The sequence below is a fragment of the Nilaparvata lugens genome, chromosome 11 (assembly GCF_014356525.2).
Source record: "Nilaparvata lugens isolate BPH chromosome 11, ASM1435652v1, whole genome shotgun sequence".
Lineage (NCBI taxonomy): Eukaryota > Metazoa > Arthropoda > Insecta > Hemiptera > Delphacidae > Nilaparvata > Nilaparvata lugens.
Genome location: NC_052514.1, coordinates 2351985 through 2361059, shown reverse-complemented (window position 1 = coordinate 2361059; position 9075 = coordinate 2351985).

Genomic DNA, 9075 nt, shown 5'->3' with positions numbered 1-9075 from the left:
TTAATAAATGTGAAAAGTACAAGAAAAGTGAATGAGGAAGATAACAAGAAAAAGGATCACAAGAGACGATTATATAGCTGAGAGCAAGAAACTAAAGGAATAAAAGGTAAGCGAGCCGAAACAAATCCAATTAAGTCACTGTGTGGCAAACAAATCTCTACGGGGTTTTCCGTTTCTCTTCATCTTCCTCTCCTTCTTCTTCTTCTTCTCCTTCTTCTTCTTCTTCTTCTCCTTCTTCTTCTTCTTCATGATCTCTTCCACTCTTCTTGATGATAAAAGTTCATCTCCAACAACGTTTTCTTCCCATTTTTCTGATTTCTCCTCTTCTTTCAATCCCTCTTCCTCTTATTTTTCTTGCTCTCCTTCTCTATTTTTCTCCCTCCTCCTACTTCTTGATGATGATGATGATGATGGAGATCATCTCCCTCAACAATCAAATCTTCTTCTCTTGTCTTATCTCCTGAGAAAACATGATTGGAGCTCATCGCTTCTCCGACATCCTCTTAGCTGTAATTCTTGTTCTTCTTCACTCTCCTACTACTACTACTAATACTTCTTCTTCTTTTACTTCTTCTTTTCTTCTTTCTTCTTTTCTTTTTCTTCTTCCTTCTCTTCTTGTTTTCGTTATTCTTATTGTTTTCAATTTTTTCACTCTTCTACTTTTTCTTAGGGAAAAAACATTTAATTTTGTAGGTTACTTGGGGAATATTCGAGAGTTTTCTCGAATTAATATAAGCAATTTGAGTTGTTTTGTACTTTAAGAATGTCAGTTCACTCTAAGTTATCCTCAAATGAATCAATAAATAAATAATATTGATATTTCTGAGGGACACTTTTCAAGGAGAAAACTATATACCTCATAATCTGGAACCATAGACCACAATGCTACAATAATAACGATATAAATATATATTAATGTGTGCGTACAGACGTATGCGCCACGGACACGCATATTTCACTGTTCATCAGCTGATGGAATGCTTATCATATCTATATCCAACTGGTCCTGTACAAATACAGATATGGTAAGCTTAGGATCAGGTGAATAAAAGTAGAATGCGCATGTTCGGGGTGCATAATTCTGTATGCACCTTATATAAACTAGAAATATCTATCAATATAATAATTATATTAATATGGAAGAACTGTGGTCTATGGTATCAAATACTATGATATTGTCACCTTTATACATACCACTAACAATCTACAGGGTGGGTGGAAAGTCCGAGAACGGCTTAATATCTCATACACAAAGGTAACTCGACGGTGGGTGTGATTGGGGATCCTACTCAAATTGAAAATACAACTTTTCTATGACTTTGAAAATCTGGCCTGCCATCTTTTATCCGCCATGTTGAATGCAACTTTTTTTTTAATTCACTCTTTTATTCAGCAATTAACAATTCATTCATTCTTTGTCGAAATAATTAAATTCATTGTTACAAAATTCTGAATACAATACATTTTATATTACCAACATTATTATAAGTTTTGGCTTCGGTTATTTTTACAAAATTCATGTATTCTTGGAAAACATCTTCCATATTTTTCTTTCCGACAATAGACAATTTCCTTCGTTCTGAATTAAATCAATGACCTCAAAGTGGTTTTTTCCTACCCATTAATTCTTGATCGATAAGTATTACTCTTTTTTGAATAGGAAGGTGGTCATGCGATACATGATTTCAATGAGGAATTTCAAGAGAAAATGAATGGCGAGAACCGCACATCGATATCTCAAACCGTTTGTAAGATATTCACATAATTAATCTATATCATGCAAATCAGAAATGAAATACATAAGTGGTATTCATTAATAATGAGAATATCTTCTAAACGGTTTGAGATATTGAGGTGCGGGTTTCGTCAATCATTTTGTCTTGAAGTTTCTGTTGTTCATGAAGTTCATGTTGTCTTGATTGAAATCAAGCATTCAATATGGCGGACCAGATTTTTGAAGTCATAGTAAAGAAGTATTTTCAATTTGAGTAGGATCCCCAATCACACCCACCGTTAAATTACCTTTGTGTATGAGATATTAAGCCGTTCTCGGACTTTTCACCCATCCTGTATAATAACGTAGCCTACTAAATTATTGTATGATACAGAATAGTATAATTTTATTGTTATTGAAGCAGCAACATTCACTATTTATAGCAACTTAGTATATTACTGATGTTATTCACCATAACATCTTATCTGATATCATCATTCCGGATATGACAGCTCAATCACAGAGGTAGCAGTAATGGAAATTCACTCAGGTCCGCTTTATCGTGCATTGCCTCGTTCATCCGAACATTCCATCAATCCTGAGCATGAGGCACTCTATTGGTATCCACTTCATCACTCCACCTACCTTAAGGAGAGCCTCCCCATCCTTAAGGAGCATCTCAAGTGAGCCACTTGCACGGTATTTTGATTTGGTGAGAACTTGTCCACCTGGTGGGTTCACCCTAAAAGCATTTCGATCAACCGTGCCTCAATCTTTGCCTTTCTCATGCCTTTTCCCTTTCCCTTGCCGCACTTTGCCCTTTTTCTCCTAAAAGCCTGGTTTTCAGTGGTCGAGTAACTGGCATACTAACTCAATTACCTCATCAACTTTCACTTCGATTTTCATTACCTGTGCTCCATAATATACACTGTAATTATACTCCATAATATACTCCATTTTAATGAATTATAGAATTCTTCAGTCTGTAGGTCTGTCATAGTCAACTCTTTAGCCTCTCACGTTATGATTCATTAGGGTATTTTATTCTTAGTCTCAACTAATTTATATATAAAATATAATTAGTTGAGACTAAATGAAATCCTTTCAATATATTGAAAAATATTCAGATTCCTCCATTTGATGTTTAACAAAACAAAATTCAACTTACTTCCTAGCGTTGAAAATAGTTAAGACTAATTGAATAAAAACACAAATATGTTGTCAAATTCAACACTGTTTTATTTAGTACACGACCAAGGTTTCGTGACCACACCGGTCACATTTCCAAGTTGACTAAAGCTAAAAGGTTAAGGTAAACATTGAACATTAAAATTGGTACATGTTAGCCAACATAAAGTAGCTTAATACATTAAGTGAAGAGGAATAGTAATGATTGGAAACTTCTAATTTACTGTTGTCTGAATATATTACAAAGAATGTATGAAATATGTATAAATTTATACATATTACATTTTGTGTTTAACAAAGGGCATGGGCAGGAAAGGAAGAAGGCAATAGTACTTGGTCGTGTACTAAATAAAACAGTGTTGAATTTGACAACATATTTGTGTTTTTATTCAATTAGTCTTAACTATTTTTAACGCTAGGAAGTAAGTTGAATTTTGTTTTGTTAAACACATGAATGGAGGAATCTGAATCTTTTTTCAATATATTTGAAAGGATTTCATCTCATATCATTCTCAAAGAATCTACAATAATTTGTTGAATTAGACTACTGCCGATTAATCTAGTCACATTGCAATATTATTGCTATTGATATTAGAATTCCATCCAATCTCCTTCTGATAAATAATTCTTCATACTTTGTGAAATTCAACATATTATTATCAGGTATATTGTGATTGAGTTTAGATTATTGTATAAGCTAGCATATATTATTACTCACGTGAATAGATAAATCTGAATATATACAGATTAAAACAAAGTGGAAGTAGCATTTGAACAAATTCTAATAAATAAATAATAATTATTAAACGAAAATCTCAATCAAATGCTGTAAATCACCACGACTTCTACTACTGCAAATATTGACAACAGGGTAAACAGCTAGATGGAATGCTACGATGAGTGCTACAATACAAAAATTATTTGTCAGCCCGGGAATCGAACCCAGTACCTCCCAATTGCCGGTCAGGAATGCTTACCCTTACACCAAACTGACAATCTCTGGATAGCAGAAGCAGGAGCAGAAGTCTTCATGGTGATTTACAGCATTTAATTGAGATTTTCATTTTAATAATAATTAATTAAATCTGAATTTAATTACCTAAATTCTCTTTCACCTCATCTTGTTCTACTCCATCGTAATTTAATTTCTATACAACAGTCAGACAAATTTGTACTTTTCAATATAAATCCAAATTTTTATCACTTTTCCCTAGCACTTGCACTTCAACATGCACTTTTTCTCTTACCTTTCCTAGCTTTCCTTCTTCCTTTCCTACAACTTTCCATTCCTCTTGCACTATCCCTTCAGCTTGCCCTTCCCCTTGCCTCTTCTTCCGATCAAAAGGGTCCCGAAATTGAGTTGCCCCATGTTGTTGGAAACCCTCTCAAAATTGATGAGTAATGCATGTGCGAATTGAATCGTCTGCTACCGTTTCTATAAATAAATAGTCCTTCCTGAATACTCCTAGAAAGATAACAAAATGTGTATTATAATGCATAGAATTTGAAGAACTGACATGATTATTTGTTTAGTTCTCACCTTAATTATTATTTTTGACGTTACAAATTTTACATGGTAAATACTTAAAGGAAAAAAGATTATTCTATCTAGATCCAAACTGTTGTCAAATTATAGGAATCAAACAATAAAAGTCATTTGAAAACTACTATAGTGAGGTCCACGTTATAATGGCAGTGAAGAAAGATAGGAGAACAACGTTGCCAAACCTCTGTCTTATCAATGCCTTCTATAGACGGTAACTGATACACGTTTATTGATGTAATATTAACTGTTCATCCTCCTTTAATATAATCAATTTTATTTTACTAAGCAAGAAATTGAATTTCCCAATAAATTTATAATGAATATTAAAAATTAGGACGAAATATTATTAATTCTACATTGTTGGAAGATGATCTTGCAACAGAGCAAAGCGAGAAAGAAATAGCGCTTTTCGCTTCGTTTAATGATAAGCAAGGACAGCAGTACCATTTGCAAACAAACACTGTCATTATAACGTGGACCTCAGTAATAATCTCTACTTGACTCTATGAAGGCCTGTAAAAAAGTATTTCTATCTTAACTTCCAATAATCCCAATACACTGTCAATTGTGGGCACTCAAAATCCCCCAAACCACCTCAAGGGCTTACTGCAGTTCCTCAAATTGCACCAATTTTTCAAAAGTGCCCAATTCCCCCAAAACCGATGACAGCGTTCTTCAATTTTGGATCTAAGAAAAGAGGTAATGTGGGGGAATGAGAGCTTGGTGTGCTATTGAGAAACGACCCAAAAAAGGATTTAGAAAAACGCCTCAAAAAAGGGATAAACATCGCTGAATAAGGTCCAAAATAGGTGAAGAAAGGGTTGTTAGAGGGTGAAATAGGTGAGAGTTTTTTGAAGAGGACCCTGAGGGTTGAATCGATGCCCGAAATCGGGTCAAAATAGGGTTAAAGAGGTGTGAAATTGGGGTCAGGGAAGCGTGGACACAAAATGACAGGTAAGTAGGGAATAAGGGCCAAAATGGCTGCAGGCACATTGTAGGGATTGAGCCCTGTTTAGGGTTGAAGTGTGTTGAGGTTGAAGGGTTTAGTGGTGCCACATATTTGAAGGATTACAAGGGCTTTGAGTGGTTTAAGGGTGAGGAAATTGAGTTCTTACCGTCAAGTCTCCACATTTCTTCATACGTTGAACATTTTAGTTGTATTTCGATTGGTTTTTCTTTATTCTATACCTCAGGGGTCGCCAACCTTTTTTATCCAAAGGCCGCATTGTTAATTCCTGGGAGGCTTAGAGGGCCAATAACAAAGATGTACGTGGAATTTGACTTGTGGGACACACATGACGGGGGATTTGGGGGGTGTAAAATGATTATATTTCCATTTAAATAATATGAGGAGTTTCAAGTAGGTTTAATTAAAACACAGGAAGAAACAAACCAATTAATTTCATTTCAATACAAAGTCCAATTTATTGAGTGTAAAAAGGTCATAAGAAAACCTGACAATGCATGAATTTAGCAAGTTAAACAAAATTATAATAACTTTTCAATAGTAATAAGACAACTTGACAATACACGAATTTACAGGAAGTTACCAAGCTAAAAGAGAATACTTATCTTTAGTGAGGAGATTGTATTTCTTTTCCACTTAGAATGTCCGCCCATTTAGGATCAAACTTTGTGGTTCCGATCATTAAAATTGTTTTCAAATGTTCATCTGACAAAGAAGATCTGTATTTGGATTTAAGAAACTTCATTTTTGAAAATGTCTGCTCACACTTGTAGGTAGATCCAAAAAGAGAAAAACATAGCTTGAGCATGGTTTTTTTATGTTTTTAGAGTCTATTTCTAGGAGAGACATGTACAGTCCGTGCAGACCATTTGCTAATATCTCGCAATGGTTGATCGCTGCTTGTTTACAGCTAATTCTACACTTATTAAGAAATGGAGTGGCTAGTAAGAGAAGAGTACTAAACTCATAGTTGTCAAAAATGTGTATAAGATATATATTTTTAAAAAACTGTTGCAATAACTCTCGGCGGGCCGGACAAAATCTATCCGCGGGCCGGATGTGGCCCGCGGGCCGTAGGTTGGAGAGCCCTGCATACTTAATAAAGTAAAGAACTGGCTCATACACGTACGGGATAGGGAAATTATGTTTGACGCATCATCACGTCTCAACTACTGTTCTGATTAACTTGAAATGTTGCTTATAGATTTTTAATCAACCGAGGATGGATATAGGCTCATTTTCAATCATTTAAGATCTCATTACGTCAAGTTTACATGTAGTCAACAATGGAATAAATCAACTGTGAAATGATCCAAGTAAGTAGTTCTCGAATTGTGATTGACATAAGCAAAGTGTTAAATCAGATTCATCAACAATATTCTCAAGAAATCTGTCGATAGCTCAGTTGGGTTCTTCTTCAAAGAATCCTTACCAAAGAATACCGAGAACTCGAATACAAATTACTCTACTCAGCTTGATATGAATGGAATGTTCATCAATGAAAATCGTAAACATTGCTTGAGCTTAATGTATCAGTAGTAGAATGATTCACAGCCTGGTTTCCACTTTACTTAGTGAAGAATAGCAGATGTCCAGTTTAACAGCAGATTGGAATGCTATGTTATTCTCTACTCTCTGAGAATAACCAAAGAGAAAAAAATCTGGTGTGGTACACTCACACAACTTTCCTTGCTCATTGAACTGTACGCCTCATTCTCAAATGAGAATAATTTAGGGAATACCATAATGACGATTGGCGGCAACATATTTGCAACTACGATCAGACTACTGTAAATGTGTATTATATAATATTGTTTTCAGAGTACTTTTTCCTTTGTGTAAATTGTGAAATTCGATGATTTAAAAGTCGTTAGAGCAGTTTTTGAGAAAATCGTGAAAAACACGGTTTTTTAGTAACTGCCATTTTTCTCAAGAATATTACGGAGCTCCTGCAATTTTCCCAGAAATGAGACTCATGTCAGATGATAGGGCTTATGAATAGTATTGTACTTCCATACTATCCATGGTATTAATTTGAAGAAAATCTTTAGAGCCGTTTTCGAGAAAACCGTGAAAAACATGGCTTTTTAGTCATTATCCGCCATTTTTCTCAAGAATATTACGGAGCTCCTGAAACTTTCCCAGAAATGAGATCATGCCAGTTGATAGGGCTTATAAATAGCTATCCATGGTATTAATTTAAAGAAAATCGTTGGAGCCGTTTTCGAGAAAAACGTGAAAATCATGGTTTTTTAGTAATAATCCGCCATTTTTTCCGCCATCTTGAATTGAATTTTATTGAATTTCTTATTGTCGGATCCTCATGGTATAAGAACCTCAAGTTTGAAATTTCAAGTCAATCTGTTTATTAGGAATGGAGTTATCTTGTTCACAGACATACACACATACACACACACACACACACACACACACACATACACACACAGACCAACACTCAAAAATCATGTTTTTGGACTCAGGGGGGCCTTGAAACGTATAGAAAACTTGAAATTAGGGTACCTTAATTTTTTATGGAAAGCAATACTTTCCTTACCTATGGTAATAGGGCAAGGAAAGTAAAAAAGCATAAGAAGATATCTAATGGTTTAGGTAGTTTGTGGTCCAATTTTTTGTCAACTCTAGCCAATTACTGTCTATTATGACTATTTTGTTGAGGTGAGAGTGTAAGAACAGCACAGTATGAGAGACTATCAGCGTCACATGGCTTCACCAAGACAACTACAGTCGAACCTCTCTATAACGAACCTCCACTTGACGAAATCCTCTACACAACGCATTTTTACCTGGTACCATGACATTTTGAAGTTTTGGCTGCTTATTTACCTCTATTTTACGAATCTCGGACCTCTCAACAACAAAGTTTTCTCTTGACTTCAACTACTTACAAAATGTAGTGTGTATAGGAAGCAGACGATCATTTTCAAGGAATTATTTAGTTTCAGCAGAAAGGTCAATAGTCTAAAAATAATGGCAATTCAGGTTGGAAGAAGATGGGTGGTGGACAGTCAATAAAGGTTGAAAGACATGTCGGATATTGAATGCAAGTTACTCTAAATTGGATTTCAAGAACTTGTCACTTGTAGACCAGGCAGGTGAACGACTGGACTTTCTAAATCTTGCTTTTGTCACACATTTCAATTCTTTGAACTGACTAAGATGATGATGGTTGTGACGAACTTGAGGAGAAGAATTTGAAGAACTTGAGTTGAGTTATTATAGTATTTATAGTGAAGTTATTGACAAAATAACCGTATTTTGCTTTCAATCTAATACAGTAGTAGTGTAAAAAGTACTAAAAAATCTTTGGTGAAGGAAGTTGAAAAATATTGTTACTGAGTATGTACTTTGATTAAACTCTACTAATAGTACAAATCAAGCTTTCTAGAAATAAATTGGTGAGTTTACTTACCTATTACATTCTATAAATATTCTGAAAACAAGTTTTTTTTAAACAGCATGAATTTTTAAATTTCCATATTGATATTGGCCCAATAGGTACCCTACCTACGTTCGCGATATGCTTTATGTACCATATTCATTTATTTACCGCCATGATACCATATTACAAGATCTATGAGATCGAGGCAGTTTTCTTGACAGAAAAACCTCTCAATAACGAATACCTTTCAGCAGCGAATT